We start from the raw sequence: 27,861 nt of genomic DNA, 5'->3' as shown, positions 1-27,861 counted from the left end.
AGACACTTAACTCATGATAAATCTCACATTGTCAAGATTAAAATATATATAACTTTATTTTAAAAAGTAAATAATAATTATTATAAAAGGAATTAATATATAATATGTTTTTTTATTTGCGAGGAAAAAATTATGTAACTTTTATTTATGAGAAATAATCAAGCTTACATTTTGTATATGCTAAAAACATTCTTATGGCCCAAAGTCTCTCAATAACCATCCTGACAATAGTCAAAAGAAAATATTTGTCCTTGTATACCTTACCATGTTCTACCATTCCCTCAATCATCTATTATGAGGTTTTTTGTCTATATGCCCCAACAAAAAATACAGGCAATCAAAAAATCCCTTTGTTTGAGATATCATACAAAAAATATAGCGAGATAGAGTACCTTGCAAGCAGAAAAGATGAAAAAATAAACATGACCCGAAATTTTTGTAGTATGTAAAACCATCTAAGGATCAGTCAAATCCGTAAGTCAAAAATATGTTCTTGTTGTTGGCCTTCCTTATCTTCATGGACCTTGCATGAGCCTCAGTCCATATCCAGTCAAAATTTTGACAACCGATCTGCTTCCTCATTCATGTTCCTGCAAATATAACCTAAAGAAATATGAGTGAAGAAAGATATTTTTTTATATTTTTTTTTAAAAGAGGAAGAAGAGTTTGATTCCCGATATTTTTGTTCCTTTTGACCAATTTATTACATTAAGAGAATCTTTGTATGTGTGAAGAGAATGAACATCAAATTTATGAGCTAGAAGAAGAATTATATATAATGCAAAAAGTTTTGCATAGTTGTTAGAAGTTTGTCCAATGTTTGTGGATAAAGAGAGAGACTATGAGAAGCTTATATATGTAGGATTCTTCCCACCCCTCTCAAAGAAGGGTTACCTTGAGTGTCCCTATAAAAGAAATCCCATGATGATTCAGTAGGAATTTTGGTTACAGGAGGACCAGTTGGGGGTCCATTGGAGGAGACTTGTATAAAGAAAGATGCAATGGCAAACAGGTTGTGGAAACTTTTGTAGAGTTTGGAGGTTGGTTTTCGAAATGGATACATTTATTTCCACCCAAATACCCTAGAATACACATAATGGGAGTGCCTTGAGATGGTATGGGAGGAGTTATGAGACCCGGGATTGTAAATAATCATTTATATCTTGTACTTCCGATAAGATGGATAGATTGCCTAGCTTCCTAATGTTATCTCATATTTCCTGAGTGAATGGACATGAAATAAAGAGATGGAAGATTGATTATAAGTCCTTACAACACAAGGGGCATATGTTAGGTCTCGAAAATGATATTTTTTGGAGATTAGCATAGGTGGGGACTTTGTTTCACATCATAATCCACGTGAATAATTTTTCTTTTGGAGACTAGCTGAGTTTCCAGAATTTTTCCCACTCCATGGAGAATCATCTATAGCATGTAGTTATGAGAGGTATACATATTTCGAAGCATACAAGTTGTGCAGGTTGAGGGTCTAGGTGAGTTGATCATCTAAATCTGATAGAGATACATTTGAGAATTTAGAGCTCTAATGTAGTGATCCAAAGCTTCTGCCATTTTTCCCTGCAAGAGGAGGCCTGTGGTGGACATCTAGGACTAGTTTCCATTTGGAAGATGATTTAGGGAGTCTTAGTTCAGAGCGGTGAAACTTTCTTCAAATAAATGTTGGATAAGTGGATCTAAAATATTAAACTAGTGTTGATTACCAATCCATGGGTCTTTCCCTAAAAGGACGTTCGAACCTTTTTCAAATTTTCAATAGAGATCATTACCAATAACTAAGAAAGATGTTATGACCCATTTTCAGATGATCAAATCATTGTTGTGAGATTTATGAGGATATATGATCCACTCAAGTGTTTTTAAATGGCTAATGTATTTGTGTTACATCACATGAGGCCATAAACCTTCTCCTTGAATGATTTTCCATGCAATTTTTTTGCAAGTGCCTTTGCAAACCTAGGCACATTTTATTCCTTATCCACCTTGAGAATTTCATAGGGAAACTAATTCCCATGCAGTAAAGGAACAAGTTATTTTTATTCTTTCGTAGACCATAGAAAATGGATAGATAGTTTTTCTTATCCTATGAAGGATTCCCATTGGAATCCATGCCGAGGAGCCTAGTAAACAAGAGTGGCTTCAATCACCAGATCACAAAGTACAAGTATCCTTACTCTTGAGAGCCATTTATTTGTCCATAATCTGATTCTTTTTTCAAATTTTTCCAATAACCAAAATCACTCTAGTTTTTTGTAGTTGTAGGGATTTAATATAAATGTGAAATATTTTATCCCTTAGCTTATTTCCAAGATAGGGGAAGAGAAAGTTGCTTCAATTAATGTTTTTTAATCCCATGAATGCCCAAACCGATGAAAATGGATTTACTTGAGTTAATAAGAATTACAGTGGCCTAACTGAAGATGTACTAAATATCCTTTAAAGTACGAAGATGAGAGTGAAGTCCATCTGATAAAATAAGGACATAATCCAGAAAAATAAGATGAGTTAGGAAACAGTGGGGGGGGGATGTTGATCCCCTTAAACATGCCTCTTTAAATAGATTATATGATGGACCTGCTTAATGCTTATGCCACCAATAGGAAGAGGAGGAGGGAGAGAGGACAAATTTGTCTCAATCCACTCTTTCCATGAAAAAATGGAGAGACCACCTTGTTTAGGACATATTAATACAATTAATTGCCCATGAAACAAATGAAATACAGAATACCAGATGGATCATTAGTAGTCTTAAACATAACAAACTTACCCTATCAAAGGCTTTAGTAAGATCCCCTTTCAAAATCAAATCTTTCTGCTACTTTGAGTGGATGGAATGTAGGTGTTCCTAGGAAAGCCCAATGGCTTAATGGATTTGTTTGTCAGATAAGAACCCAAATTGTTCAAGGAAAATATTTGCAAAAAGGAAATCCTTTAGTCTAATGGCTATGATATTTGATATTATTTTATGGATGGAGTTGCAAAGGGATATGAGTCTATATATATCAAAGGAATATGCATTGTCATCTTTAAGGATTAGGGAAATGAAGTTTGAATTGAAAGGGGAGAGAAATTGGTTAGTGCTCCTTGAGTATTTAATAATAGAGAGGAGATCATCTCTAATAAAATCCAAACAACTACTGTAAAATTCAATGGACAGTTCCATTTAACTTATGATTCTTTCCCTTTCAAAAATAGTAAATGAATCTTTCAAGCTCTTTCCTAGAGATCTCAACCATTAGAGCATTATTTCTCTCTTTATCAACAAATCTATGGAATAGTCTTGCTACAACCAAAATTCGTTCTATAGTGGCACTATTTTCTTGGTGGAAAATATCTTTGAAATACAAGTATCTTGTTGCAGCAATATATGAGAAGGAAGTATCTAAGGTACCATCAAATTTTTTTATCCCCCAAATTGTATTGATGGATTTTATGTGACTTTCTATTTAAAAAAAAGGGTATTGTCACCGTGTCGGCTGGATAAGTCGTTCTTGCGAACAAGACCGACCTCCCTAGTATCTAATGATATCTAGCGACAAGCAAACCAAACAAATTCTATCTTTCTCTAAATATGCAATTTATAAATAGAGGCAAACAAGTGTTTTAGGCCTACCTCGAGTCCAGTGCAAGTTTGTGGAAGCCACGCTCCGTTGATCCAAATGAGCTCCCTTGTAAAGAATCTGCAAACACAAACAAGCACACACATTAAATAGCACCTAAAAAGCCAATATAACAAAGCATATTTATCATGATGATCAAGGAATTCACGAAACAAACCATATAAGACAATTTATTGAGAAAAATGAATCTGATTGTATTAACTTTAATCAAAGAAGAACTTTACAACCTTGGTGCCTTGATGCTGTACAAGCTCCTCCCAGGGTCCAGCAAGAATCTCCTCTACTTTGACAAGTTTCACTCTCTTCCCAATGAAGCCAAAAGATATGTAATCTCTCCTCTCAAGCTTAACTAGGAAGTCTCAATTCCAACAGCATTTACCCTCAAAAATGTTCAGCTTCTAACCTCCCTAGCAACCAGCCCAATGCCTTAATTTATAGTGCAATGGAGGGAAGTTACTAGGTCCACCTTCAAAGGGATAAAGCCCTCCTTCAAAGGGATAAGGTCCTCTCATCAAGGGATTAACTCCTTTAGTTATGGGATGCATGAACCACCTAGGAGCAAACCATCCACGTCAAGATTCCTTCTAGAAGCATCCAGAATTAACCACAAGTGAGTTTTTAAGAATAAACTTGCGCCTTTTTTACTTTCACAGGGGTCCGCACCCACTCCTTTAGAGACAAAGCGGGCAGGTCCGCAGGTAACATGACCAAGGGGTGTGGGACCGCAGGTAACAGTAAGAGAAAGTGCAGAACCAGAGCTTTATTGATTTTCAAGGACTTTCTCTCATTTTTAAAGCTTGACATGAAGAGCTGAGGTTTGAGACTTGCTAAGGAGGACAGTATGAATGATGATAGACCCATACTGACTGCAAATAGTCATGGTGACAATATTTTGTGTAACAGATTGCCCCCTAAAGTGCGAAGTCTGTAGTAGATGAGGATTTCATTTATCATCTAAGAAGAGTGAAGTACTTTATCATTTCAAGGATCATCTTGTGGAGAGCCCAATTGGAACCTATAAAAACATTCAATACAAAATATATATATGAGATCATATCATCACTGAGGTAGGCATTCCCATACTCAGATCAAAATTGACTAGAAAACTAACTACTGCTCTGATATAGGAATGATCTTGTAATACATCACAAGTATAGACACATGTAGACACAATATGGACGCAGCCATCTGCTTATGAATAGTCTACTGTATAATGAATACAAAATTCCTCGCAGCCTGGATGGTGGAAACTAGATCCAAGATCTTGATTTCTACTTCCCGAAAAAGTACGATTCTATCCATGTGAATGAATGTGTCGAAGTCGAACATGGTAGAAACCACTTGATTACCAGTCAATGATGTAAACTGTTAACAAGTGTGAGAGAAACCACCAGTAATGTCAATGGCTCTCAAAGTACTCAGTACAATCCATGAGATGTGAATAGATGTGTTGATGTCGAACATGTCACGGAATCCTTTGATCGAAGGTCAATGATGCAACCTATCGTCGAAGGTGAGAAACCTGCCATTGAGGCATGCAGATCCCAAGGTATTGACGATTTCTAGATCATCTTTCTAGATAATGAGCTGAAGTCGATAGAAAGCGATCCGTCATAGGCAAGCCCACAACACGAAATCATAGATCAAGTTTGAAGAAATATAGTTGCAAGGACTGACTCAGGGATGGTCAAGATGGATGACAGATATTTTGCAGATGAATGGTTTATTTGCACTGACCTCTTGAACACATAACGGCACAGCAGATGGTTTGGTGACAATTGACCCAAAGCTAATACCCAGAAACCGACTGAAGACTTTCAATATGGTTTGATTAACTGTTAGGAAAAGGATTTCCCAACCCAGGTGAATAAAAAGTGTCATGTTCAAGAGTGGTTAAATGTTTTTCTGAGACACAAAGTATGACAAACAGGCTCATTTTTCTCTCTTTTCCCCCACCATTTCTGGCAAGTACCTCTTTATTTTTGACAAGCTTGAGGAGGATAACATTTGCTTGATTATAAGCTCATCCTTCAAATGAGTCCAACTTAGTTTAAATTCGAACCCTAAGAAGGAGTGGTCTGTTCCTGTTTGTAATTGAACAGGTCCTTTACTGTTAAATTTTAATGAGTCCAGTATAGGAGAAACTCGGCATTTTTCAATTTTAGAGAGTCTGAAAAAACTTAAGAAAACTCCATGGTTGTCCTTTTTCGTAAATTTGTGTCTCCCAAGCCCGAAAAAGTATAAAATAATACTTGAGAGAACCACTTGATCATTACGATCAAGGAGTACTTTTCATAATTAGTGTCTTTGATCTGAAAAAGTAAAAAAGCGATCAATGACACGTTGTTGTATAACCAATATCGAATTTGAAACGACAAAAACCCGGCAATCTTTTCATGTTTTTACGGTCAAAAAAGAGTTGTAAGTGGACCGTCTTTTTAATTTCGTTTTAACGAGCTTAAAAAGAAAAACTCGGCAATCTTTTCATATTTTAGGAGTCAGAAAAGAGCTTAAAGGTGACTCTAATGTTTTTTGTCAAAAATGATCAATTTTGCTTGAAAAATCCGTTATCCTGCACAAAAACTCAAACATTACTCATACCTGTTTAAAATAGATAAAAATGCTTCAAAAGTTACCTCTTTAAAGTGAAAAATAAACAAATTAAAAATTCATTTATTCAAAAAAGCTTATAAAAAGGGCTTTTGTAAATTCATTTTTACCGTTTGACTTCAGAGTGAGAAAAGAGAGCTTTTGGTCAAAAACTTCTCGTGAAGATTGCGGAAAATCCGTCTGTTGGAATCGAACACCGTCACCTCCAGGTAATCCACATCATCATACTCTTTCATTTCATTAGTTTGAAAATTTTTTTTAGGATTTTATTTTGTTTTTTAGGAAATTTTTAGGTTAAAAACCCGCGCACGAGGGTCCGCAGGTATAGCATAGGAAACCTGCGGACCCTGACTTTTTCGTAAAAGGAAAAAATTCAGGGGTCCGCACCTGCCGTGAAGGCAGAGTGCATACCTATGAACTGTCTCTAATATAGAGGGTGCGGTCCCCGCATAATAGGTTTTCAAACTTAAATTTTTCAAATTCCACCCAAAAATTTTGATTTTAAATATTCTAATCCGCCTTTTTATTGAATGTAGGGTATACATCATGCTTGATTGGCGGGAACGGGAGCACGAGGATGTGGATATCGCCGCGATTAATCATCAACCTTCGATTGATGCATTGAAGGCATGTGGTTTATACAAATTCTGGGCCATACCTGGCATGAGGGCCCAGGTGGACTTTTTGCAGTGACTGGTAGACAGGTGGAATATACAGGACCAGTGTTTCTTTATTGGTGGTCACTAGCTCGAAATGGAGCCGGAAGAAATTTACTTTTTGATTGGTTTTCCTAAGAGAGGTGAACATTTGACTCTATTCGGGACTAGGCCAGGTGGCCAGTCTGTCGATAGCCTCCGACTAGAGTTTTGTAACGACCAAACTAGAGACAAAGGGATTGATATCAAAACCATCTCCCGTCTTGAGCTCAAAGTGATTGTATTTACTGTTACCAGGCTCTGTGGAAATGCAGCACTACATGTGGCCACTGGATCCCAAATGCGGATGGCAGTAGACTGCTTTCGAGGCACCATCTTCAACTGGTGCGAGGCTGTGTTAGCTAATGTAAAAGGCCAACTGACTAGAGCAAAGAACGGACAACTGAAGAACTTTGGATATGGTGCTTTAGTTGTGAGCTTTGGTCTAGAGAGGGTCCCGATGTTGGTCCCACAGCATCTTACCTTTGGAGCTGGACTTCCCCGAGAGCCCAAACTAAGGCGTTGGGTTGCAGTTATGGCCCGTCACCCTGAGGAGGGAACAGAAGTCGTTCGATTTACTCCTGAGTATTTTCATTGGTTGGAGAACCAAGTATTTGCTATTTATGATTTTCTTTATGCTGGGATAGATTATCGTGGTGACCTAGATATGGCTCTTCCACTAGGAGAGCAATGGGATGACTCAAGTAAAATCATTTTCAACATTTTCTAAAACAAAAAAAAAAATTGTTTTTAAACAGTCTGAAAATTGATAGTAAAAAGTTTCAAATGTAGATGTAGGTCCACGGCGACCAGCCACTCTTCGGCCCTATGAGAGGAAACAGCCAGCTGCAGCAGCACCAGCCCCACAGGACGAATCTACAGAGACCTTGGCCGAATTGGAAAGCCATCTAGAGCGTTTGATAGCAGACATTCCAGAGACCAGCATAGATGACATTCCTCTTAGGCTACAGCACTATGTGATTGGGGTCCCAGGACCTTTTAGGAGGTTCCTTTGTAGGGTGGCCCGTACAGTGGTTTCTTATCGTGATCATCACCAGTGATAGGATGATCGCCTGTTGTAGACTCATATGACATTTTTTACTTTTTGTACTATCATTTTTGCCGATCATAAGGTGTTTTTCAACCTATGATTGAAGACAATGTATATTTGACACACTTCTATGCTATACTATATCACTATTACCGGCTTATCTTGTAAAATATGTTATGGAATGTTTTTAAATTTACTTGTATGATTATTGCAAATGTCTACTTAACATTCGAGAAGCAATTGCATTTGCTAATGTATTTAAATATCTTGGAATATGCTGATATTCAATATAGTCAAATTCACGTTCCAAGAGACGAAATCTCAAAAATAATCTCAATAATACTGGATTTCTAATGGCATATACTCTATTAAGTTGTAACACAATGAGTTCAGAATCTAACCTCACAATCAAACTCCGAATCCCAAATGAGATGGATTCAGATAATAACTCAGTGACTGCACTATACTCTGCAATGTTGTTCGTTGTTTGACCGAGGCTTACCCCATGCATAGATACCAACTCATCAGAGGGCGAATAGATAACCCAAGCTGCGGAAGAAATGTTCCGTGTATTACGACAAGCACCATCAGCAAAACCAATGTATGTTTGGAGAGACATCGACATCTGCAATATCCAGAGTAAAATCAAGATAAGCAGGAATAATGAAAAAAACACTCTCTAAGCTAAGCACACTTTTTAATCTAAAACACACCAGCTAGAAAGAAAACTAACCTAACTAAAATCTCCACACCCAGATTTAAGCATAATATCTCTTCAGGTAAAGACCATTTCTGGGCTTACCTAAAGAGACCCCGTCAAAGTCTACCAATTCATAGGCCCCTTTTGCCAGCTTTCGCTTAACAACATAAGGACCATGCCACATGGGCACGAATTTTCCAACGCCTAATTTATCATTTTCTTGATCATACAATAAGACTAGGTCTCCTTCCGAAAAATTACGAGGGGTAACATTTCGATCATGTTGAGCTTTAATACGTTTGGCATGAGCTTCGATTGCTAGTGCAGCATCACGTCGATTATCATCTAGTTGAGCCAAGTACGACAAACGTTTTTCCTCTTCGGAAGTGGCTAGAAGTAATTCTATTGCCATTTGCAATGACGGGATTTCGCATTCAATGGGTAACACAGCTTCCAAACCATAAACTAGTTGGAAAGGAGTGAAACCAGTTGACATTTTTACTGAGGTTCGATACGCCCAAAGCGCTGAAAATAGCATGTTATGCCAATTCGACCTATGAATCCCAATGATTCGTTGGATCATGATGACTAGAAATTTGTTGATGGCTTCAACTAGACCATTAGCCTGTGGATAATATGGATTTGAAATATCGTGACGCAGGCCAAGTTGGTCTGTAAATTCAGTCATCATAATATTTCGAAAATGACGCCCATGATCAGTGATAATTGCTTGTGGAACACAAAACCTAGCAATTATATGATTGAACACGAAAATCGTAGCAGTTTTGCCATCTGCCTCAAATGTAGGCATCGCCTCGGCCCACTTGGTAAAATAATCTACCGCAAGGATGATATACGCATGCCCCCCAGCCGAGTGAGGGTTACATGTAATAAAATCGATACCCCATTTCGCAAAAGGACTGACAGAAATTATAGGGTGGAGAGGAGCAGGTGGAGCGCACATCTTTCGATCAAAAATTTGGCAATTGTGGCATTTCCGGACCGCGTTAATATAGTCTTTAAACAAGGACGGCCAGAAATAGCCAGTGCGCAATATTTTTTGGGCTGTGGCAAACCCAAACATATGACCGCCACACGCTCCAGAGTGACAGTCATTTAGAACCCTTTCAACTTCCTCATGAGTTAAACAACGTCGGAAAACAGAGTCCGCCCCATGACGATAAAGTGTATCTCCAATAATTTTGAATTGTTGGGACTGGAATCATATTTTTCGACACTCTGATCTTGAAATTTCTGGCCGAAAGGATTGGGTTTGGAGATAAACGATGATATCTCCATACCATGGATCTAAAGTGCTGATTAGAAACAAGGATTTGTCCACAATGGGCTCCTCCGCCACAGTTTTAGTGTCAGCACACGGGAAGTCACACATCAACTCCGCAAAAACTAAAGATTTCTTTGAGTTAGACTTTTCAAATTCCAAGTCAAACTCCTGCAGGATCACAATCCATTTGGAGTACTTGCCCCCTAGCAATTGTTTCGTCAAAATATAGATCATAGGGTTGTAATCGGAAATTACTGGAGTTTTGCGTAGTAAAATGTAATGACGAAAACGTTGGATAGCTTGAACAGCTGCCAATGCCAATTTCTCCACATGTGAATATTTTAGCTCCATTGGATTTAAGGTTCGACTAGGGATGAGTTGCCATTTTTTCGGCCGGATAAGTCGTTCTTGCGGACAAGACCGACCTCCCTAGTATCTAATGATATCTAGCGACAAGCAAACCAAACAAATTCTATCTTTCTCTAAATATGCAATTTATAAATAAAGGCAAACAAGTGTTTTAGGCCTACCTCGGGTCCAGTGCAAGTTTGTGGAAGCCACGCTCCGTTGATCCAAATGAGCTCCCTTGTAAAGAATCTACAAACACAAACAAGCACACACATTAAATAGCACCTGAAAAGCAAATATGACACAGCATATTTATCATGATGATCAAGGAATTCATGAAACAAACCATATAAGAAAATTTATTGAGAAAAATGAATCTGATTGTATTAACTTTAATCAAAGAAGAACTTTACAACCTTGGTGCCTTGATGTTGTACAAGCTCCTCCCAGGGTCCAGCAAGAATCTCCTCTACTTTGACAAGTTTCACTCTCTTCCCAATGAAGCCAAAAGGTATGTAATCTCTCCTCTCAAGCTTAACTAGGAAGTCTCAATTCCAACAGCATTTACCCTCAAAAATGTTCAGCTTCTAACCTCCCTAGAAACCAGCGCAATGCCTTAATTTATAGTGCAATGGAGGGAAGTTACTAGGTCCACCTTCAAAGGGATAAAGCCCTCCTTCAAAGAGATAAGCTCCTCTCATCAAGGGATTAGCTCATGTAGTTATGGGATGCATGAACCACCTAGGAGCGAACCATCCACATCAAGATTCCTTCTAGAAGCATCCAGAATTAACCACAAGTGAGTTTTTAAGAATAAACTTGCACCTTTTTTACTTTCACAGGGGTCTGCACCCACTCCTTTAGAGACAGAGCGGGCAGGTCCACAGGTAACATGACCAAGGGGTGCGGGACCACAGGTAACAGTAAGAGAAAGTGCGGAACCAGAGATTTATTGATTTTCAAGGACTTTCTCTCATTTTTAAAGCTTGACATGAAGAGCTGAGGTTTGAGACTTGCTAAGGAGGACAGTATGAATGATGATAGACCCATACTGACTGCAAATAGTCATGGTGACAATATTTTGTGTAACACACCACTCACTTGCAACCAGAACATCTGGCTTTTCATTCTCCATTATTTCTCTGGATCTAAGAGGATATTTTTTGTAGACTTTTCAATGTTCGAGATATTGTCCTTCAAATCCTTAAAAGCCATTGAGGAGGTATGCATCTCAATAAGGGATTACAATTTTTCCTCAATGCTAGAGAGAGATTTTGAATCTACTACATTTTTTCCCATTTAATGATGATTATGTTTAAACTATTTAGGTTTTGTTCGAATTGAATAGCAGGGGACTGCTAGAGATCTGGGGAGAAATAAGTCTAGTTTTGTTTAATAATTTCCAATAGGGGAAAATCTTTGAGTCGGGAAGGATTTAATTTTAAGGGATTAAGATTTTTTGTGGGAAAGAGGTCCAATTCCAGAAAAATAAGAGAGTTATCCGAGTCACCCCCCACTGAATTCCATTGTTTGATTTTTAGGTTGGTGTCAAGAAGAGCACGAGAGATGAGGAAATGAGCTAGTTGTTTCATAATTCTAGTTGTCCATGATGTGTTGTTTGTCCAAGTTGGAAGAATTTTTTAGGGAAGTATGTCATAGAGACCCAAATCATCTAGTGGAGAAATAAGGAAATTAGGGAGGAGACCAAGTTTAGCAGAAGGCCCTCAGAATTAAGAGATTCCCTAAGTAATTTTTAGATACCCTCATATTAAAACCCTCTATGAATCAAAAAAGAGGGAGAGTGGTGAAGGAATATCAAAATTCCATTCACTCTGCATACAGACCATATAAATCTACACAAAAGAAGAATATCTCTAGCTCTAATGAGTATAGGTCAAAGATGAGACCCAATCTTAAAGAAAAAGCAATATTGACATGGATATGATGACAATTCCATCTTTAAATGAGTCATGTCGTTATTCCGGTGACATCAATAACCATAAAATACCAATCTGGAAGTAAGGGTCTTATAAGGTTTATGACATTATCCCTTCCAACATCATTTCCTAAATAAATAGGACATGTGTAGAATGTGATTCCACAAGCCTTTTGATTTCCAGTTTCCTCACATGGTTGGCAATACCCTTGTAATTTAGAGATAGGAGCTTCATTTGAGAACCGTGTGAGGGATAAATGTTCTAAGTTCCCTTGTTATTGATGTTTTTTTCTAGATTGAATTTTCAAAAGAGGTATAGATTTGTGACTTTGAGAGAAGAGATTTGGATCCTCTAGAAAATTTAGGGTAGGAGGGATTTATGAAGGAACCTAATCCCCCAAGAGGATATAGAGCAGGGAGGTCGGGGGAAATAGAGAAAGGAGAGCAAGGCAGGGGGAATGACCTGAGGAGTAGAGGTTATAGTCTAGAGGGGGAGGGGGAGGCATATGAATAGGATTAAGGGAGAGGGGGGAGCGGAGGGAGAGGGAAGTGATGAGAGAGGAAGAAGGCATAGTTAGTGAAGGGGAAGCAAGGGAGAAGAGGGGGAGGGATGTAAGGGAAGAAATACCAACAAGAGGTTTAAGGACCTCTTTAGCATAGATAGCCTCAAATGAGGGACAAAGAGTAGAGCCAAGATAACAAAAATCTTCTAAAAAGTAAATAGAAATAGGAAAAGCGTGTGAATTTACCTCTATCGTACCTAAGGAGGTATGTCCATCCAAGAAAAAGTTTGGTTCACCTTTCACAGAAGAATGTTCTCCCAAGATGGGCTTTGTTTTAACTACTTCCTGGGGGATAGTAGAAGATGATTGAAATTAAGACTTGATACATGTTCCTTCTTCCATATGCTTTGAACCAAGAGGACAGGCAGACACAAATGACCATAGCCCACCTGGAAGGAACTAGGAAAGTGTTGAATAGTGGGAGGCCATGTCAGAGAGATCAAATATAGGGAATCCATGTGAAACCATTTTTTAGAGATTTTCCCTAATTCACAATCCTTTCCTAGGTGCCCATGAGCATGATAGTAGGAACACTTGTATGGAATTCCTTCATAGTCTAGACTATAATGATGAGTGATGTATCCTACACTAAAAGAAATAGACTCTGGGAGCCCTATTAAAATATTTATGCCTACAAAAATATAACCATGTATCATGTTTTTTATACAAATAGTCTTCATCATAGTACAACCCCAATGTCTTACCTACATCCTTAAATATTCCTTCCATCTAAAAAATTAATAGGTGACCGAGGAAGTCAAACCCAGACTGGAACAATGTCTAACTTCTTTGAGCATGCATCGAAATTAACCAACCATATCTCATGAAAGGGGCCTAAGAGCCTTAGGACCACTTCCCATTTAAAAAAAAAATGTGTGTCCTCCCTCATAGAGGTGATCCAACCCATCCAACCCTTAGCTAAAATCATGCACCTAAGTATGTATCCTAAAATTTTCTAGAAATTCAACTCTGACCACTTCCAAAGAACTACCATGGACATTTGTTTACTGAAAAAACACCCCACCACCATTGATTTCTCCATCTTGTGAATATCATTTAGTTGGTTGTCCTTACTAAGCACTAGGAACGACTCCTCTAACTTTCTTTTAATACATTTATCATTTTTTTTCTAAGGATGACCTATAGGAGGGGTTAGGGTGAAAGGAAATCGTGTAGGAAACCCTACATTGCTAAAAATTTCCAATGTAAGGAATTTGCTAAAGAAACAGGAAGGTGGGGGAGAAGCACGACATGCAAAAAAATCCAATGGTGAGAATCCAAATGGCCCTGGCAAGGTTCTCGAGGTGGGAATGTCTAGTGGAGTTTGTGGTGACAAAGAAATGTTTGAGGGGGGTGATGGAAGATAGATATGGGAGGAAATAGGAGTCAGATATAAGCAAATGGAAGTTGCAACGAATTCTTTATCAAAAATCATTTAACAGTGAGGGCCAACCTTTGACATTTGGTACTTAGAAAGGATCTTGTGATGATAGGATAGAAAAAAATTTGTCTCACACTATCATTAGGGAGTCCAAGTCCAAGTCAACGATGCAAAGATGTGAGTAAGAAGAAGAGCTATAAGGATGGGTTCACATGTTGATACCCTCACATGGGTCCAAGGAATAATGAAGCTGATCCTCACACATTATAAACAATTGAAGCGTGTTATGTATTAAAAATAATAAATAGCTATAATTATGTAAATATATTTATTATGTAGAGGGGCAAAATCATAGATTATAACTCCTTGTGAAAAGGAGCCTGATGTTAGGTCCCTATAATACTAGTGTAACCCCCATATTTTTATTATTGTGCCCCATAAAAGCCCACTATTGTTATAGTTTTGCCCTTACATTATTATTTTTATGTAGGCCCTGATTATATTGTGACCCTTTTGTTGAAAAGTGTGCAACAAGAAATGCTTGTTGAGAATGCAACAAGATGATGGAGCTTAGTGGAAAGGAGTCGCCTTCACTAAGTGGTCTCGCAGGCAAGTTTTGGTGCAAAGTCTATTTTTAGACTATGTCTATTTTTAGACATATGGATCATGGTCTATGAATTGCAGGATGTTGTTTATGGATGATTGGTCATGTTGGGAAAAATAGATGGACTTCTATTTTTGGATCACAGCAGGAGTGATCAGAGTCTATTTTTAGACTGCTAGTCAAAAATAGAAAAGTCAAATATTATTGTCTCATAATAATATTTAGACTATAAACTTGATCTTATCCTCTTGGAGCACTTCAGTTTGAGCTATAGATGTGGCACATGCAACTGTCAGAAGGAAATATGCTTTTCTTATGAGTCAGTTGAGCTATTGCATGCAGGACATCAGTTAGAACTCATGCATGTGAGTTCTGTGGAGTTGGATGTGGATTTGATGGAGTTGTGTTCAGTTTGACTTTGTTAAACTAGTTGTAATTAGTCTAACTGCAAATAGACTAGTGATGAGTGATGTGAATTAATTGATTAAATTAATTCACTAATTATTAACTCATAATGCAACTGAAGAATACATCAGTTAACTCAGTGCTTGTACAGTTCAGTGGAGACAGGTGTTAGAGGTTGAGATTGCTATCAGTTGTGACTATAGTTGTGCATGAGATCTTGCACAAGCGATGTATTGAGTATGCCCATGAGGATTGCACAACATATGCCCAATAGAATAGCCTATGCTCACATGATTTCCAGTGTGAGTGATTTTCACAAGGTAAATAGGAGTTTGGATTAGCCATTCATCATTCATTCTCTTGTAGGGTTGTGCAGTGGAGGTAGGAAAAGCAGTGGAGGAGATTTGAGCAGTGATTGATCAGATCTGAGCTATTTTTGTGTGTAACAGGTGGAGATAGTGTTGGATACTTGTGAGGAGTATTGTACTATGTAATGTTACATGTTCTCAATCATTAATATACAGATAGTGTGGGGTTTTCAGCTGTAAGCTTTCCCCGGGATTACATACTGTGTTAATGTGTGCATGCGATTGATGTTTCATTGTTTTTAATACTGCGAAATTGATGATCAACGTAGAGGAGGTTATGTATTATGCATGTATTCCGCAATAGTGTATAATCGGGATAATCTCTGTGAATAAGTGTTTATTATTCAAAATTTCTACATGGTATCAGAGTTGGTTGATTTGTAGAAAAAGTTCTACAAGATATCAAAGCGGGATTGATCATCAGATCTATTATTCAGAAAGTGTTTACATTTTATTTCTTCAGGCAGAGTCTGTAATCGGGCTAGGTAGCTTCTGGATTCATCCTTCTTTTGGAAGGTGAGATATCTGGTGAATTCCCATACAGTCAATCTCTGTACAAGAAATACTTTGTTCTCACGAATTTTAGATCAAAAGCGGTTGAGTTTTGAGCTGGTGGAATGGCGCTCAAGGATAAACTCAGAAACATTGAATGTGAGAATGGAGACAGTATGCCCAGGTATCTCACGAAGTTCACCCAGTGTCGGGATGAGCTGGGAAGTGTGGGGGTGACTGTCGATGATGAGGACTTGGTGAGCTTGGCTCTCCTTGGTCTTCCGAAGAGTTGGCATTCCTATTAGGACTCTGTCAATGGTCGGGAGAAATTGCGAGGATGGGAGAGACTTTGGTCAGATCTTGTGCAGGAGGAGATCAGATGGAGCACCAGAGACAGTTCTTCATGCATGCATGTTGAGGAGAACTGTGCCTTAGTGAGTAAGGTGAAGAAGGGGAAGGAGAAGGGTTCTCTTTCCGAATCCAATTCTTCTAATGATGGGAAGAAGGTTGACAAGTCGAAGGTGAGATGCTTTCGTTGTCATGAGTTGGGCCATTATGCTACTAATTGCCCAAAGAAGAAATCCAAGAAGGGATCCGGGGAAGGATCTGAAGGTGAGGCACTTTCTTCATAGTTTGAGTTGGATTTCACACTCTTCGCATGCATGGTTTCATCCATGGTGGGAAGTGGTTGGTTTCTTGACAGTGGAGCTTCTTTCCACATGACCGGTGACAAAAGTTTGTTCAGTACTTTGGAGGAGAAAGATCTCCAGATACTCATAGGGATGGGTAATGATGAGAAGTATAGTGTCTCAGGTGTAGGCACAGTTATTTTTCAAAGGGAGCATGGAGATCGCCTTACCTTTACCGATGTCAAGTATGTACCAGGACTAAAGAGAAACTTGGTGTCGATCGCGATGCTGGAAGACAGAGGCTATGATGTAGTCTTCAGTAAGGGAAAGGTTTTCCTTAGACACATCATCACTAGACAAGTGAAGCAGATTGGTTCACAGGTCAAGAACCTGTATGCTCTTGAGGTTCAAGATGCATGCAAAGCCTTGAGCAGCGAGGCAACTGATGGAGACTTGGTGGTTGAGAGGGAGCGTGTATTACCGCTCAACATGCAGAGCCAGAAGAAGTCTCAGACGATTTTGGAGCAGCCACAACAAGGGAAGCTGAGTGGAGATCGAGTAGAGACATCTACTCATGCAGAGACCTCCAATAGGGGGAAACTTCGAGCTAGGTGGGCTGAGGGATCGCATGCAGCCATACCTCCAGGTAGGAGGTGGGGTGATGTGGATTGATCGTCCCAAGGAGGAGGGGCAGGATCCTTGAGGTACCCAACCTCTTGGATGAGACCTTGCTACGGGAGCCTCGATGTGGAGTAGCAGGAACTGATTGATTGGGTAGAGACAGATGCGGATGGAGCAGCGAGAGAGCGACAGTGCAGGGAATCCCAGGATAGCGCATAGCTAGCAGGCTGTAGCAATGCGAGAGGCACAAGTGTTTTGCACAGTGCTAGGCGGCACAAAGAGGTGTGCAATGATGCGAGATGCATGGAGATGTTGCAGTAGCTCAGATGTCAGAGAGGGAGCACTTGTCAGTAGCAGGTAGAGCTTCAGCATCAGAGTATGTTCCTAGCCCAATAGAGTGGTCAGTTGGGAGTGTTTTTTTTGTTCCAAGTGTTGTTGGAGCAAGTGGACCACGCAAATGTGTTGCATGCAGAACATTCTAGAGTTACAGGATCGGGTTTGAGAGGAAGCCTTTCTTGTTGAGAGGGAGTGTTGAAAAGTGTGCAACAAGAAATGCTTTTTGAGAAGGCAACAAGATGATGGAGCTTAGTGGAAAGGAGTCGCCTTCACTAAGTGGTCCCGTAGGCAAGTTTTGGTGCAAAGTCTATTTTTAGACTATGTCCAGTTTTAGACATATGGATCATGGTCTATGAGTTGCAGGATGTTGTTTATGGATGATTGGTCATGTTGGGAAAAATATATGGACTTCTATTTTTGGATCACATCAGGAGTGATCAGAGTCTATTTTTAGACTGCTAGTCAAAAATAGAAAAGTCAAATATTATTGTCTCATAATAATATTTAGACTATAAACTTGATCTTATCCTCTTGGAGCACTTCAGTTTGAGCTACAGATGTGGCACATGCAGCTGTCAGAAGGAAATACACTTTTCCTATGATTCAGTTGAGCTATTGCATGCAGGACATCAGTTAGAACTCATGCATGTGAGCTCTGTGGAGTTGGATGTGGAGTTGATGGAGTTGTGTTCAGTTTGACTTTGTTAAACTAGTTGTAATTAGTCTAACTGCAAATAGACTAGTGACGAGTGATGTGAATAAATTGATTAAATTAATTCACTAATGATTAACTCATAATGCAACTGAAGAATACATCAGTTAACTCAGTGCATGTACAGTTCAGTGGAGACAGGTGTTAGAGGTTGAGATTGCTATTAGTTGTGACTATAGTTGTGCATGAGATCTTGCACAAGCAATGTATTGAGTATGCCCATGAGGATTGCACAACATATGCCCAGTAGAATAGCCTATGCTCACGTGATTTCCAGTGTGAGCGATTTTCACAAGGTAAATAGGAGTTTGGATCAGCCATTCATCATTCATTCTCTTGCAGGGTTGTGCAGTGGAGGCAGGCAAAGCAGTGGAGGAGATTTGAGCGGCGATTGATCAGATCTGAGCTAGTTTTGTGTGTAACAGGTGGAGATAGTGCTGGATACTTGTGAGGAGTATTTTACTATGTAACGTTACATGTTCTCAATCATTAATATACAGATAGTGTGGGGTTTTTAGCTGTAAGCTTTCCCCGGGATTACATATTGTGTTAATGTGTGCATGCGATTGATGTTTCATTGTTTTTAATACTGCAAAATTGATGATCAACGTAGAGGAGGTTATGTATTATGCATGTATTCTGCAATAGTGTATAATCAGGATAATCTCTGTGAATAAGTGTTTATTATTCAAAATTTCTACACCTTTAGACTCTTATATATACCAAGGAGTTCTTGTCATTTGTATCATCCAAGAACTGTTCATTTATGTGATTTAAAAATAGGTTTCCCCCTCAAAGAGGCTTATTTTCAAGTTGTTGATCTATCTTTTCTTTTTTTTTGTGATTTTGTTACATAATATTTGGTATCAAAGCTTTGGATCATATGGTTTTGCTTCTTGAAACAGGTTATCTTGGAAATTTCACTATAACCTTTTTTTCTACGAGGATTCAGAAGCTGAAATTTCAACCATGTGGAGGTGATATCTTGATGAACATTTTGTAAGAATTTTAGAACTTGGTTCGCTATATTTTTGGAGATATGGTTCAAGTAAATTAGGGTTTCTACGTGCTCCATAATTCTGTCTCAAACAAGTGTTCCGAGTAAAATCGTCATTCTCTTCATGCATCGGATTTAAATTTCATAAAAATTAACTGAAATAGAATGGAATTTAGTTTCTAGTATATCATTTTCAAAGCTGAAGGTTGAAACGGTGACGTGGAATCCCATACAAGTTCACTCTACTAAATTAGTGCATAATCAGGTCATCGTGGGAGAATTGTTATAACTTAATCTTGAAGAATCCAATCTTAGTCTCACTGGTGGGGTTTGAAAGAAGACATAGATGAATACCACAAAATGAAATTTAAGACCTTGGGAGGTCAAAATCATAGAGATACAATAGTTTTAAGTTCAACCTTTTCAATAAGCTCAAAATCAGACTGTAAAAGGTGTGTATTTTTAAATTTACATAACTTTTGTTTGACTTCTAGAACTTCCCAAGAGCTAGCATAGTTACTAGGACTCTGTTAATCTGAGGTAGATGCTACCAGATTGGGAGCATTGTGGTTGGGTTTGGTACAAGAAGAGATTCAGAAGAACACTAGAGATGGGACCTCTTCCAAAGAAGTGGAAGAGAATTTACATTAGTGAGCAAAGAAAAGAAAGCCAAGGGAAATAAGTCCCAAGGTGAGACGAGCAAAAAGAAGAAGGACTTGTCAAAATTCAAGTGTTTTCACTGTCACGAGTATGGGCACTATGCGATGAATTTCCCACAGAAGAAAGCAAGCAAGAAGGGGCAAGCAGTAGCGATAGCAGGTGAAGCTCTAACTTCACAATTCGAACTTGATTTCACTCTCATTGCATGCATGGCCAGCATTGTAATTGGAAGCATGTGGTATCTCGACAATGGTGCCTCGTTCCATATGACCTCAAGAAGAACATAGAGTTTTGAGATGATAGGAGGTATAGCACTACCAGGATCAGTATAGTTACCTTTCAGAGGGAGTTTGTCTCCCCTCTCAGAATCACAAATGTGATGTACGTTCCAGGACTAAAGAAGAATATTTTTTTCATCGTGGTATTGGAGGACCGTGGCTATGATGTGATTTTTAGTAAGGGAAAGGTTTTCCTTAAACACGTTGCCATGGGACAGGTGAAAAAGATCGATGTGCGAGTCAATAGCATGTATTATCTTGAGGTTGAAGATGCATGAAAACCCTTGAGGAGCAACGCAAAGGTTAGAGACTTGGTGGTTGAGAGGGAGAATGCATTACCTCTCAACATGCAGCCCCAGAAGAAGCCTCTGAAGCAGTCTCAGAAAGTTGTGGAGTTTCCACAATTAGAGAAGCAGAGAGGAGACCGAGTGGAGAGATCCACTCAAACAGAGAAGAAGTAGCCTCAAAATCAGCCTCAGAAAGTTGTGGAGCAACCATGATTGGAGAAGCAGAGAGGAGACCAAGTCGAGGCATCCACTCAAGCAGAGACCTCCAGTAGGGGGGAATTTTGAGCCAAGTGGGTAGAGGGAGAATATGCAACCATACCTCTAGGTGAGAGGTGGGGCGATGTGAAGTATTAGTCCCAAGAGTACAGAAATTTGGCAAGGTCGATTGAGAGGTTTTGTCTCATGGATTATTATCTTGCTACGGGAGCCCACAGTACACAGTTGCAGGATGGATCAGTGTCAGTTGATGCAGTCAGATATCAGAGTGATAGAGGTAGAGGCTAGAAGCAATCGGATACTGGAGAGTGCAGAGTAGAGTTGAAAATAGTGCAGATGGCACAAAGGCAGAGTCAGCAGAAGTGTAGAGCTTTCAGTCGACAGAGGTAGAGCTAGTAGTAGTTAGAGACTTTGGTGATCGATACATCATATTGATTCAGTTTGGATGCTTTTTGGTTGCAGATGTTGCAGTAGCAATAGCAATAGTGACAAGTGTTGCATGAAAAACATTCCAAAGGTACCGGATCAGGATAGAGTTGAATTCCTTTCTTGTTGAGAGGGAGTGTTGAAAATAGCAACAAGAAATGTTAAAAATAACATCTAAAAATTCCAATTTAATTTGTCCTTGAATTAAATTGTGAATTAAATCGAAATTATATTCTCATAGCAACTTGTAATAGTTAATTAAGTTAAATTGATTTAATTGACTTAGGAATTTGAGTTGGAAGTCTATCTAGAGTCATGTAGAGTGATCCCTAAATTTTAGGGGCCTAGGTTGAGTTCTTTTGAGTTGTAACTAGATAACTCAATTTAACAGAGTTATAGTTAGTTAAATTAGTTCTAACTGTTGGAGGAATTATTAGGAGTCTAGTAGTGGGGAAGTGCACCAATGCATCCTTAGTACCACACCAATTAACTGAATATTCGCTCATAAATAAATCATGCATGTCAGTTCAGATGAAGACCCAGTTGAGATTAGAGTTCACAGATAGTGTACTATCAGTTGTATAATTTTTCGAGTTGTACAGATGGTGCATGCAATTAGTAGAAGGCCTATGGATGGATTGTGTAGTTATGGAGTGAGGATTTCCCAATTAAATATGGGCTAATTCCATCAGGAATTGCACAAAGAAGTAGGGGCTTGGCATGCAAAAGATTTGGCTAAGTGTTGGCTTGAGCTGGTTTGTAAAGCAAAGAGTTAGATTGTACTTGTGCAAGAATTATTCGGGTTGAACAAGCATTGTATTTTCTTCTAAGATCTTCTAGTTAATGCAATATAGATAGTCGGGGTTTTTAGCAGTTGCTTTCCCTAGAGAAATATTGTGTTATGTGTGATTGATATTCTTCCTTTTCTACTTATTGTTTTCATCGATAAATTTTGGTTTCCGCTGAAGAGTAGAGTATATTCTTGTCTTGTGTTTTAGCATATCACATAATTTGTTGAATCTACAGTAAAAAACTACATGGTATAGGAGCTGAAGACTGTATAGAAGAGGAGAATTCGAGTTTCTTGTGCAGGTGAAAATTAAATTTCCAAGTTCATACTTCAGAGGAACAATATATCATTCTATAGTTTGCGACTTGAGTATACCTTGGAGGGTAGCTCGAACTACATATCTTGGAAGGATAGGATGGAGGCAATGCTGGAAGATAATGGCCTCAAGGAATTCATATATCATGACATTCCTAATCCTTCAGCATCGGATGCTAAATATTTGGCTTAATGGAGAAAGTGTGTGGAAAAAGCGAGAAGGATTATCCTGGAAGGAGTTCGAGATCACATTGTCTCGAGCCTCCACGATAAGGACACTCCATACTCAATGTGGAAGGCATTGGCGGGCCTATTTCAGAATAACAGTGACCATAGGAAGTTGGTACTTAAGGGAAAACTCAGAAATATCAAGATGGAGAAGGGCGACTCAATTCTGAATTACTTGACCAAGTTCACCATTGTCCGGATGAGCTTGGAAGTGTCAGGATTACTGTTGTCGAAGACGATATAGTGAGCCTAGCTCTTTTAGGACTTCCCAAGAGCTGGCATATTTACCAGGACTCTATTAAGGGGAGGGAGAAGCTACTAGATTGGGAGCGAATGTGGTCGGATTTGGTACAGGAAGAGATTCAATAGAACACCAGAGATGGGACTTCTTCCAAAGAAGTGGAAGAGGACTTTGAATTAGTGAGCAAAGAAAATAAAGATAAGGGAAAGAAGTATCAAGGCAAGGTGGGTGGAAAGAAGAAGGACTTACCGAAAGTCAAGTGTTTTCATTGTCACGAGTATGGGCACTATGCAATGAATTTCCCACATAAGAAAGCAAGCAAGAAGGAGCTAGTAGTAGCAGCAGTAGGTGAAGCTCTAGCTTCACAATTCAAACTTGATTTCACTCTCATTGCATGCATGGCCAGCACTGTAATTGGAAACGTGTGGTATCTCAACAGCGGTGCCTCGTGACAGGGAATAGAGATCTCTTCAGTGACTTTGAGGAGAAAGACTTCAAGCAGAACATAGAGTTTGGAGATGACAGGACATATAGCAATACCGGGATTGGTATAGTTACCTTTCAAAGGGAGTCTGGCTCCCCTCTCAGAATCACAGATGTGATGTATGTTCCAGGACTAAAGAAGAATCTTCTTTCCATCACGGTATTGGAAGACCGTGGCTATGATGTGATTTTTAGTAAGGGAAAGGTTTTCCTTAGACACATCACCACGGGACAGGTGAAATAGATCGATGTGTGAGTCAAGAACCTGTATGCTCTCAAGGTCAAAGATGCATGCAAAGCCTTGAGGAGCAAGGAAAAGGTTAGAGACTTGGTGGTTGAGAGGGAGAATGAATTACCTCTCAACATGCAGCCCGAGAAGAAGCCTTGGAAGCAGCCTCAGAAAGTTGTGGAGTTGCCTCAATTAGAGAAACAGAGAGGAGACCGAGTGGAGAGATGCACTCAAGCAAAGAAGAAGCAACCTCTGAAAGTTTTGGAGAAACCATAATTGGAGAAGCAGATAAGAGACCGAGTGAAGGCATCCACTCAAGTAGAGACATCCAGTAGGGGGGATTTCAAGCCAAGTGGGCACAGGGAGCACATGCAGCGATACCTCTAGGTGAGAGGTGGGGTGATGTGAAGTATTAGTCCCAATAGTGCATAAATTTGGGCAAAGTCCATTGAGAGGTTTTGTCTCATGGATCATTACCTTGCTACAGGAGCCCACATTACACTATAGCAGGATGGATCAGTGGCGGTTGATGTAGTCAGATATCAAAATGACAGAGGCAGAGGCTAGCAGCAGTCAGATACTAAAGAACATAGAGCAAAGTTGATAGTAGTGTAGATGGAATAGAGACAGAGTCGGCAAAAGCACAGAGCTTTCAATCGACAGAGGTTGAGCTAGTAGTATTCAGAGACTTTAGTGATTGATGCATCATACTGATTCAGTTGGATACTTTTTGGTTTTAGATGTTGCAGTAGCAACAACAATAGTGACAAGTGTTGCATGCAAAACATTCCAAAGGTACTGGATCAGGATAGAGTTGAATTCCTTTCTTGTTGAGAGGGAGTGTTGAAAATAGCAACAAGAAATGTTAAAAATAGCATCTAGAAATTCCAATTTAATTTGTCCTTGAATTAAATTGTGAATTAAATCAAAATTATATTCTCATAGAAACTTGTAATAGTTAATTAAGTTAACTTGACTTAATTGACTTGGGAAATTTGAGTTGGAAGTCTATCTGGAGTCATGTAGAGTGATCCCTAAATTTTAGGGGCCCAAGTTGAGTTCTTTTGAGTTGAAACTAGATAACTCAGTCAAACTAAGTTACAGTTAGTTAAACTAGTTCTAACTGTTGGAGGAACTAATAGGAGTCTAGTAGTGGGGACGTGCACTAGTGCATCCTCAGTACCACACCAGTTAATTGAATATTCACTCATAAATAACTCATGCATGTCAGTTCAGATGTAGACCCAATTGAGATTAGAGTTCAAGGACAGTGTACTATCAGTTGTATAATTTTCCGAGTTGTACAGATGGTTCATGAAATCAGTAAAATACCTATGGATGGATTGTGCAATTATGGAGAGGGGATTTCCCAATTAAATATGGGAAAATTCCCTTAGGTATTGCACAAGGAAGTAGGGGCTTGGCAGCCAACAGATTTGGCTAAGTGTTGGCTTGAGCTGGTTTGTGAAGCAGAGTTAGATTGTACTTGTGCATGAATTATTCGAGTTGAAAAAGCATTATATTTTATTCTCAGATATTTTGGTTAATGCAATATAGATAATTGGGGTTTTTAGCAGTTGCTTTCCCTAGAGAAATATTGTGTTATGTGCGATTGATATTCTTCCTTTTCTACTTATTGTTTTCATAAATCAATTTTGGTTTTCTCTGAAGAGTAGAGTATATTCTTGACTTTTGTTTTAGCATATCACATAAGCTATTGAATCTACAGTAAAAAATTAAGTGTTTTACCTTGTGACAAATTCGGATCAAGAACAACAGGTTGAGATCATCCTCTGTTACAATACATTTTCATCATGATATCTCAGTTGAGTGAGGCATACCCATGCTCATCACGTAAGCTAACATTACCTGTACAACAATCAAGAAGTTTGTCTACTAATGAAAGAGGGTGGACCCATGATTGGATTATTGTCTATATGATCATAGCCATCATGCTTTGTAATATTGCATTAATCCTAAAATCGCAGCCTCGATGGATGGAACTACATTCATGGTCTTCCATCTCATTCATTTGATCATCTAATGTACGAGTCTAACCATGTGAATAAAGGAGTTGAATTTGAACATGACAAACACCATCTGATTACCGTCCAATGATGTAAGTCGTTAACAAATGCGAGAGAAACCATCGATGATGTTAACGATTCTCAAGGTACAACAGTACAATTAGTATGGTGTGAATGAATGAATTGAAGTCAAACACCACACATAATCTTTCGGTCGAAGTCTAATGATGAAAACCTATCATCGAGAGTGAGGAAAATTTCCATTGATTTATGCAAGCCCCAAGGTACCAAAAGGAGAGTTTCTAAGCCAACTTCCTAGATAATGAGATGATGTTGACAGGGAGTGACCCATCGCGGGAAGTCCTTGATGTATCCCTAATCAATGACACGAAACAGGTATCATGATTTGAGACAGAATGACATTGATGATGAATTGGTTCAGGCACAGCAGACATGGAATGAAGGCTTAAGACTATCATAGATGATATCAACATAATCACTTCTCTTTAACATATTGGCAACACTAAATGTGGTTGGCAACATTGACCTAAAACCGAAAACGGAGGCTTTGATATATTCTGATGAACCAAAAAGACAAACAGATTTCCCAACCCAACAACCACAAAGATGAAGTGGAAGAGTGTCATGTTCAAGAGTGACTCGTTGCCAATAATAGGTAGAGTACCTTGTTTCCCAATTTCCCCAACAATCTTTGGTCAGTACCTCTTTATTTTTTAACAACATTGAGAAGGATAACATATGCTTGATCTGTAAGTTCATCCTTTGGCTGAATCCTTCTAAGTATTTTTAACAAACCCTAAGAAGGAGTGGTTCAGTCCCATCATCTTCGACGAGTCCATCATTTTTTGATGTTTTTACGAATCTAGTGAAGGTCTAACTCAACTCCTTTTTCATGTTTAGAGAGTTTGAAAAAGAGGCGAAAAAGAAAACTCCAAAGGTTCATTTTCGTAAATAGCCTATTGAGTCTTAAAAGGAAGAAAAATATACTCAGGAGAACCTCTTAGCCATGTTCGACTAAGGTATTTTTTTTCGTAAATAGTCTAGTTCAGTCCAGAAAAGGGTTACACTTATGCTAAGTATACCTCTTTTCATTTACTTTAACAATTTCGAAAAGACAAGTTCTCGACAATCTTTTCATATTTAGGGAGTCTGAAAAGAGATGAAAGAGAACTCCTCCCAGAGGAACGAGTTGTATAAAGGGTAGCAATTGTTTATGGTCATAATGGAACTTCTCAAAACACATAGAGGTCAAGAGGCTAGCTAATAAGACCACCCATTGCATTTGATCCTTAGGAAACGATAAAACAACCAAGTGAAAGCATATGATCGGCCAAGCATATGGTTATGATAGAATGAGAAAACCAAAGGCTCATATGGCATAAATAGAATAATAAAAATGGAAATCGTGAGAGGTATGATGAGAATGGTTTCATTTTTACAAAAGCTTGAAACATGGGAAAAACTGTGCTTGAAATTAGTTTGCATTCCCCTAGCATAATGACTCAATTATAGGCACATGCCCCCCAAGCTTCATTTCATTCACCTAAGTAGACTACTGGCTACTAACAGGTGGATGGAATGAAGGTTCATTTAAGATATCAAGTGAAAGACTCAACTGGGAATTTATGAGATCTAATCAAAGACTTGAATTGGAAGGGATTTGTTTCTTTTTTTAACAAGCTTGACACAAGAAAATAATTATTCTCATGAAACCTTGTTTTATTATTTAACGAGCTTGACACAAGAAAAGGAAGTATGCTCTGACACCTTGTTTTATTTTTTAACGAGCTTGACACAAGAAAAGGAACTATGCTCTAGGACCTTGTTTCATTTTTTAACGAGCTTGACACAAAAAGAGAAACTCTACTCTGGGAACCTTAATCATGACCTCCAAGAGGCCATGGCTTCCAATACGTTCTCATCAGATGGGAGAACAATGTTCTGGATGTGACTTATATCAAAGGATCTAATGGAAAGATCAGGCTCCAATTCCCCTAGTAAATGATTTACTATATCACCTACTAGATCATCAGTAGACGAGGGCATGGAACAGGTTGCCGCATAATTAATTTGTGGTGGGGGAGATACCACTTGCATATAAGCACCATTTAAGGGAGATGGTTGATTGGGAGTCAAATTAGGACTAACAAATGAAATTTGGTCAATGGTCATGATTCTTCCTTCATGCGGGAAACACATCACACGAAAGAGTGAAGAGACAAGAGCTCCTATGTCGTAAACATAGTGTAGAGCTTTGAAATTACTCCTCTCCTACACATTTTCCCAGAC

This window comes from Pinus tabuliformis, chromosome 6 (genome assembly GCF_031772625.1).
Source record: "Pinus tabuliformis cultivar Carrire ecotype Pingquan chromosome 6, CPIR1, whole genome shotgun sequence".
In the NCBI taxonomy this organism is placed as follows: Eukaryota; Viridiplantae; Streptophyta; class Pinopsida; order Pinales; family Pinaceae; genus Pinus; species Pinus tabuliformis.
Note: the sequence above shows the minus strand (reverse complement) of the source record.